Source organism: Pongo pygmaeus, chromosome 20 (assembly GCF_028885625.2).
Source record: "Pongo pygmaeus isolate AG05252 chromosome 20, NHGRI_mPonPyg2-v2.0_pri, whole genome shotgun sequence".
NCBI classification, from domain to species: Eukaryota; Metazoa; Chordata; class Mammalia; order Primates; family Hominidae; genus Pongo; species Pongo pygmaeus.
In genome coordinates this window covers 7943342-7951768 of record NC_072393.2, presented here as the reverse complement: position 1 = coordinate 7951768, position 8427 = coordinate 7943342, and the positions used below count along the sequence as shown (strand labels likewise).

At 49.9% G+C, this 8427-nt stretch overlaps 1 non-coding gene across 1 annotated transcript; it reads right to left on the bottom strand.

Annotated features, from left to right (window-relative positions):
- Window positions 1–1770: 1770 nt before the first annotated feature.
- On the bottom strand, window positions 1771–1877 carry LOC129021277 (U6 spliceosomal RNA). Its single transcript, XR_008496006.1, has one exon. It is a non-coding gene; the product is annotated as a U6 spliceosomal RNA (small nuclear RNA).
- Between the last annotated feature and the right edge of the window lie 6550 nt (window positions 1878–8427).

Sequence of the window (8427 nt, the reverse complement as noted above, 5' to 3'; positions counted from 1 at the left end):
TCCCCCGTATGTGGGTGGGAAGGTCCCCTGCACCCCGCCTGCCACATACACAGGCAGCCTTGAAGGCAGGACTCCACTAATCCAGGGGAGCCAACTGTGTCCATCAGCCTGGGCTGCTATAATTGCTGGGGTCTAAATGTGTGTATTCTCTATCAAAATTTATATATTGAAACTTAGGCCGGGTGCCAGTGGCTCATGCCTGTAATCCCAGCACTTTGGGAGGCCGAGGTGGGTGGATCACCTGAGGTCAGGAGTTCGAGACCAGCCTGGCCAACATGGTGAAACCCCATCAGTACTAAAAGTACAAAAATTAGCTGGGCGTGGTGGTGCATGCCTGTAGTCCCAGCTACTCGGGAGGCTGAGGCAGGAGAATTGCTTGAACCCGGGAGGTGGCAGTTGCAGTGAGTCAAGATCTCGCCTCTGCACTCCAGCCTAGGTGACAAAGCAAGACTCCATCTCAAAAAATAAAAATAAAAAATAAAAGAGGTGGGGCCTTTGGGAGATGACTAGGTCATAATGGCCCCTCATAAATGGGATTAATGCTTCATAAAAGAGACCCCAGAGGCTGTATGCAGTGCCTCACACCTGTCATCCCAGCTACTTGGGAAGCTGAGGCAGGAGGATCACTTGAGGCCAGGAGTTGGAGGCCACCCTGAGCAACATAGAGAGACCCCAGCCTCTACAAAAAGTTTAAAAATTAGCTAAGTGTGATGGTGCATCCCTGTGGTCCCAGCTACTCGGGAAGCTGAGGCAGGAGGATCCACTTGAGCCAGAAGTTTGAAGCCGCAGTGACCTATGGTCATGCCACCACACCCCAGCCTGGCCCACAGAAGGAAGACCCTGTCTCTAAAAAAGATAAAATAAAAAGGGAAATACATGAAATCTGCCCTCTTCACCAATTTTTTTTTTCTGTGCCAAACTAATGCATGGATAATTTTTTTTTTTTTTTTTTTTTTGAGATGAAGTCTCACTCTGTCACCCAGGCTGGAGTGCAGTGGCACGATCTCAGCTCACTGCAACCTCCACTCCTGGATTCAAGTGATTCTCCTGCTTCAGCCTCCCGAGTAGCTGGGACTACAGGCACGTGCCACCATGCCAGGCCAATTTTTGTATTTTTAGTAGAGACAGGGTTTCACCATCTTGATCAGGCTACTGTCGAATTCCTGACCTCAGGTGATCCACCCGCCTCAGCCTCCCAAAGTGCTGGGATTACAGGCGTGAGCCCAATTATTATTTATTTATTTATTTATTTATTTATTTGAGACACAGTTTCACTCTGTTGCCCAGGCTGGAGTGCACTGGTGCAATCTCGGCTCACTGCAGCCTCCACCTCACAGGCTGAGGCAGGAGAATCTGTCTCAATTAGCTGCAATTACAGGCATGTGCCATCATGCCTGGCTACTCATCACCAATTTCTTTTCTTTTCTTTTTTTTTAAATAGATAGGGTCTCACTCTGTCGCCCAGGCTGGAGTCCAGTGGTGCTGTATTGGCTCACTGCAACCTCCACCTCCCGGGTTCAAGCAGTTCTCCTGCCTCAGCTTCCCGAGTAGCTGGGACTACAGGAGTGCACCACACCTGGCTAATTTTTGTACTTTTAGTAGAGACGGGGTTTCACCATGTTGGCCAGGCTGGTCTCGAACTCCTGACTTCAAGTGTTCTGCCCAACTCGCCCTCCCAAAGTGCTGGAATTACAGGCATGCACCACTGCGCCCGGCCTCTTCACCAAATTTTGAATGTACAGTGCAGCATTAACTACGTGTACACTGTTGTAAAGATCTGAATGCTTTACAAATGTACACATCATCCTTGGCCAAGGGCCATGCTAACTTTTTCACTCTTGTTCCAATTTCAGCATGTGCACTGTCCAGACAAGTACCCAGCCAGACTTCTGGCCTACAGAAGTGCAAGATGATAAATGGGTGTTGTTTCGAGCCTCTAAGTTTATGGTAGTTTGTTACACAGAAATAGAAAAATTAATACTCTACCCACCTAAGATTGTTGGAAGAATGTTTGTTTGTTTTTTGTCATTTTGGAGACAGGGCCTCACTCTCGCTCTGTCACCCAGGCTGGAGTGCAGGGGCACGATCATAGCTCACTTGTAGCCTTGACCTCCTGGGCTCAAGTGATCCTCCTGCCTTAGCCTCCCAAGTAGCTGAGATTGTTGGAAGATTTAAGAGATGACACATGGATAGCATTTCGTACAGAACCTGGTACCTAGGCAGTGCTAATAAATGTTTTTGTTTTGTTTTGTTTTGTTCTGTTTGAGTCGGAGTTTCGCTCTTGTTGCCCAGGCTGGAGTGCAATGGCGCGATCTTGGCTCACCGCAACCTCCGCCTCCTGGGTTCAAGCAGTTCTCCTGCCTCAGCCTCCCGAGTAGCTGGGATTACAGGCATGCGCCACCACGCCCAGCTAATTTTGTGTTTTCAGTAGAGACGGGGTTTCTCCATGTTGGTCAGGGTGGTCTCGAACTTCCAGCCTCAGGTGATAAGCCCGCCTCGGCCTCCCAAAGTGCTGGGATTACAGGTGTGAGCCACCACGCCCGGCGCTAATGTTTGCTGGTGTTGATATCATTCAACAGAGACAGGGTCTTACTTTGTCACCCAGGCTGGAGTTCAGTGGCACAATCATAGCTCACTGCAGCCTCAACCTCCTGGGCTGAAGCTATTCTCCTGCCTCAGCTGCCCAAGTAGCTGGGACTATGGGTAGGCATGTGCTATCACACCCAGCTAACTTTATTTTTAATTTTTTTTTTGTAGAAATGTCTCACTATGTCACCCAGGCAGGTCTCGAACTCCTGGCCTCAAGTGATCCTCCAGCCTCAGCCTCCCAAAAGTGCAGGAATTACAGGAGTAAGCTACCATGCCAGCAGAGGCCCTTTCATTCATTTTGAGTACCTACGTGCCAGGCACTATCCTAAGTATCAAGACATGATAGCCAGGCGTGGTGGCTCACGCCTATTATTCCAGCACTTTGGAAGGTCGAGGTAGATGGATCACCTGAGGTCACGAGTTCGAGACCAGCCTGGGCAACATGGGAAAACCCTGTCTCTACTAAAAATACAAAAATTAGGCCGAGCGCAGTGGCTCATACTTGTAATCCCAGCACTTTGGGAGACTGAGGCGGGTGGATCAGCTGAGGTCAGGAGTTCAAGACCAGCCTGGCCAACATGGCAAAACCCCATCTCTACTAAAAATATAACAACTGTCCGGGCTTGGTGGCAGATGCCTGTAATCCCAGCTACTTTGGAGGCTGAAGCAGGAGAATCACTTGAACCCAGGAGGCAGAGGTTGCAGTGAGTCGAGTTCATGCCGCTGCACTCCAGCCTGGGCAACAAGGCAAGACTCCATCTCAAAAACAAACAAACAAAATTAGTCAGGCATGGTGGTGGGCACCTGTAATTCCAGCTACTCAGGAGGCTGAGTCAGGAGAATCGCTTGAACTGGGGAGGTGGAGGTTGCAGTGTGCCGAGATCACGCCACTGCACTCCAGCCGGGCGACAGGGCGAGACTCTGTCTCAAAACAAAACAAAATGAAACAAAAAAACATGATGGTCAGGTCTCCAAGTGATTGCCTGGGGCTCCCAGAAGAGCATCCTCCTGCCTGCACCAGCCCACTGCCCTGCCCCTTTCCACAAGGCTTGGGTTCTCTCCCCACCCTCTCCTCCCAGGCGGGAGCAAAGCAGAAAGTGAAATGCACACTCCTTGTACATCCTTATGGGCCAGGAGCAAACTTCCCAGCCACTGCCCTCTTCTCTCTCCACTCCCTCCCAGAGAAACAGGCATGGACACACTGCTCCCTGGGGCACCCCAGCCCTATTCCATCTCCTCTACTCCTTCCTCTCCACCAGTTCAGCATGAAAACACGCTCAGGCTTCTGCAGTTACAGTCAACTCCTTGCCGGGCGCGGTGGTTCATGCTTGTAATCCCAGCACTTTGGGAGGCTGAGACAGTTGGATTACTTGAGGTCAGGAGTTCGAGACCAGCGTGACCAGCATGGGAAAGCCGACCTCTACTAAAAATACAAAAGTTAGCCGGGCATGGTGGTGCACACCTGTAATCCGAGATACTTGGGAGGCTGAGGCAGGAGAATCACTTGAACCCAGGAGATGAAGGCTGCAGTGAGCTGAGATTGTGCCACTGCACTGCAGCCTGGGTGACAGAGCGAGACAACGTCTCAAAAAAATAAATAAGTAAAAATAACAACAACAAAAAAAACAAAAAACAAAAACAATCAACTCCTGGCCGGACGCGGTGGCTCACGCCTGTAATCCCCGTACTTTGGGAGGCTGAGGTGGGCGGATTACTTGAAGCCAGGATTTTCAGATCAGCCTGGGTAACGTGGCGAAACCCCATCTCTACAAAAAATACAAAAATTAGGCCAGGCACAGTGCTCATACCTGTAATCCCAGCACTTTGGGAGGCCAAGGCAGGAGGATCCCTTGAGTCCAGGAGTTCGAGACCAGTCTGGGAAACATGGTGAGACCCAGTTTCTACCAAAAAATACAAAAATAAGCCAGGCCAAAGTGGCATGTGCCCATGGTCCCAGCTACTTGGGAGGCTGAGGTGGGAGGATTGCTTGAGCCCTGGAGGCAGAGGTTGCAGTGAGCCAAGATCAAGCCACTGCACTCCAGCCTCGGTGACAGAGTGATACCCAGTCTGCAAAATAAATTAATTAAATTAAAAATTAATTGGGCTTTGGGGCGCATGCCTGTGGTCCCAGCTACTTGGGAGGCTGAGGCGGGAGGATCGCTTGAGCCCAGGAAGTTGAGGCTGCAGTGAGCTATGATCATACCACTGCACTCCAGCCTTGGTGACAGAGCAAGACTCTGTCCCTAAATATATATATATGGAGGAAACGTCTGCAGATTAAAGGCAACTGTAAGAGATATGACAACCAAATGCAATAAGTGAAAATGCATTATATCCTAGATTTTTTATTTTTATTATTTTTTATAATATTTGAATTTGTTTTTTTTTTTTTTGAGACGAAGTCTTGCTCTGTCGCCCAGGCTGGAGTGCAGTGGCGCAATCTCGGCTCACTGCAAGCTCCGCCTCCCGGGTTCACGCCATTCTCCTGCCTCAGCCTCCCGAGTAGCTGGGACTACAGGCGCCCACCGCCACACCCAGCTAATTTTTGTATTTTTAGTAGAGACAGAGTTTCACCGTGTTAGCCAGGATGGTCTCGATCTCCTGACCTGGTGATCCGCCCGCCTCAGCCTCCCAAAGTGCTGGGATTACAGGCACGAGCCACTGCGCCTAGCCAATATTTTAAAAATTTTTTTGAGACGGAGTCTCACTCTGTCACCCAGGCTGGAGAGCAGTGGCACAATCCTGGGTCACTGCAACCTCCACCTCCTGGGCTCAAACGATTCTTCTGCCTCAGCCTCCCGAGTGGCTGGGTTACAGATGTGCGCCACCATGCCCAGCTAATTTTTGTATTTTTTTTTTTTTTTTTTTAGTAGAGACGCAGTTTCACCATGTTGGCTAGGCTGGTCTCGAACTCCTGAACATAGATGATCCGCCCACCTCGGCCTCCCAAAGTGCAGAGATTACAGGTGTGAGCCACCGCGCCCAGCCCCGTATACTATTCTTGCAATTTTTTTTTTTTGTAGCTTTGAAATTTTGCAAAATAAAAAGTTGGGGAAAACAAACAAAGCACTCTCGCTCCTTCCCATATGTTCTTCCAGCTGCCATCATTTCACCTTCTGTGCACAGTGAATATTCCTGGGAAGAGTCTGTGTTCTGTGTCCCTGTATTCTCAACCACTGCTGTGCTGGTGAAATGTGTAATAACTGGCTCACCAGAGAAACAAACCAACCAAAGAGCTCCTGACTTGGAATGTTTGCCAATTCCTGTGGTGTAAATACTCCCACCACTTGTGGCTGATCTGCTTGTAGGCAATTTCAAGCTACAAAGATGGCACCATCAAACAGAACTGGTACACAATGCAGTGACTCACATAATATAGTATTTCCGGCACGCAGACATCATATATGTAAATGACCCCAAGATCAGCCAGGTGCAGTGGCTCATGCCTGTAACTCCAGCACTTTGGGAGGCCGAGGTGGGAGGATCGAGTGAGCCCAGGAGTTGGAGACCAGCCTAGGCAACATAGCAAGACTCCGTCTCTACAAAAAGATTATTTATTTATTTATTTATTTGAGACAGAGTCTCGCTCTGTCACTCAGGCTAGAATGCAGTGGTGCAATCTTGGCTCACTGCAACCTCCGCCTCCCAGGTTCAAGCAATTCTCCTGCCTCAGCCTCCCTCCTGAGTAGCTGGGATTACAGGCATGCACCACCACATCTGGCTAATTTTTGTATTTTTAATAGAGACGGGGTTTCACCATATTGGCTGGGCTGGTCTCAAACTCCTGGCCTAAAGTGATCCACCCACCTCGGCCTCCCAAAGTGCTGGGATTATAGGTGTGAGCCACTGCGCCCAGCCTGTCTCTACAAAAAATTTTAAAAAGTAGCCAGGCTCTGTGGCTTGTGCTGGTCATCCCAGCACTTTGGGAGGTCAAAGTGGGAGGATCGCTTGAGCCCAGGAGTTCGAGACCAGCCCGTGCAACATAGAGAGACCCTGTCTCTACAAAAAAAAATACAAAAATCAGCCGGGCATGATGGTGCATGTCTGTAGTCCCAGCTACTTGGGAGGCTGAGGTGGGAGGATCACTTGAGCCTGGGTCAAGGCTACAGTGAGCCGTGCTGGCGCCACTGCACTCCTACCCAGGCGATAGAGTGAGACTCTGTCTCAAAACAAAAACAAAAACCTTCAAGAGCACAGATAGTAGTAACATGTAGCAGCATAATTAGGAAGTGATGAATTTTGCGTATTTATTACTTTTGTTCTAATATAATCTATTTGATCTTAAGTTTATACAATTAATTGTTTACACATTGGCCGTGTTTAACAAGAGGCTTTGAATTCTCGAAGATGTGCCGGCTGGCTCTTGCGAGTCAGTGCAAGCTGGCTCCAGCACGCCTCGTAAAACCATCTCCACTCATTGAAATCTGGCTCCCAGGCCCACTACTCAATCAAAACCCCCCTTGCTTATCTCACCAATGACCTGCATATTGCAAAATGCAATGGCGGTGGCTACATTTCTGTCCTTGCCTTGCCTGAACTGTGCAGCACTCGCCTCTGCTGTTTCCATCTGCCTTCTCCAAGTTCCTCCAGATTGTCTTCCTTTTTTTTTTTTTTTTTTTTTTGATGGAGTCTTGCTCTGTTGCCCAGGCTGTAGTGCAGTGGTGCGATCTCAGCTCACTGTAACCTCCGCCTCCCGGGTCCAAGCGATTCTCCTGCCTCAGCTTCCCAAGTAGTTGGGACTACAGGCACATGCCACCATGCCCAGCTAATTTTTTGTATTTTTAGTAGAGATGAGGGTTCACCATGTTAGCCAGGATGGTCTTGATCCCCTGACTTTATGATTTGCCCATCTCGGCCTCCCACAGTGCTGGGCGCAGTGGCACATGCCTGTAATCCCAGCACTTTGGGAGGCTGAGGCGGGTGGATCACGAGGTCAGGACTCAAAACCAGCACGGCCAAGATGGTGAAACCCCATCTCTACTAAAAATACAAAAATTAGCCGGCCGTGGTGGCAGGCGCCTGTAGTCCCAGCTACTCGGGAGGCTGAGGCAGGAGAATGGCGTGAACCCGGGAGGCGGAGCTTACAGTGAGCCAAGATCACCCCACTGCACTCCAGCCTGGGCGACAGAGTGAGACTCAGTCTCAAAACAACAACAACAACAATAACAAAATTGTTTTTTAGAAATGGAGGTCTTGAGTGGGCATGGTGGCTCACACCTGTAATCCCAGCACTTTGGGAGGCTGAGGCGGGAGGATCACCTGAGGTTCGGGAGTTCGAGACCAGCCTGACCAATATGGAGAAACCCCGTCTCTACTAAAAACACAAAATTACCTGGGCGTGGTGGTGCATGCCTGTAATCCCAGCTACTCGGGAGGCTGAGGCAGGAGAATCACTTGAACCTGGGAAGCAGAGGGCTGCGGTGAGCCAAGATCACACCATTGCACTCCAGCTTGTGCAACAAGAGCAAAACTCCGTCTCAAAAAAAAAAACGGCCGGGCGTGGTGGCTCACACCTGTAATCCCAGCACTTTGGGAGGCCGAGGCAAGCGGATCACGAGGTCAGGAGATCGAGACCATCCTGGCTAACATGGTGAAACCCTGTCTCTACTAAAAATACAAAAAATTAGCCGGGTGTGGTGGCGGGCGCGTGTAGTCCCAGCTACTTGGGAGGCTAAGGCAGGAGAATGGTGTGAACCCGGGAGGCGGAGCTTGCAGTGAGCCAAGATCGTGCCACTGTACTCCAGCCTGGGCGACAGACCGAGACTCTGTCTCAAAACAACAACAACAAAAAGAGATGGAGGTCTCATGCTGTCACCCAGGGTGGAGTGCAGTGGCGTG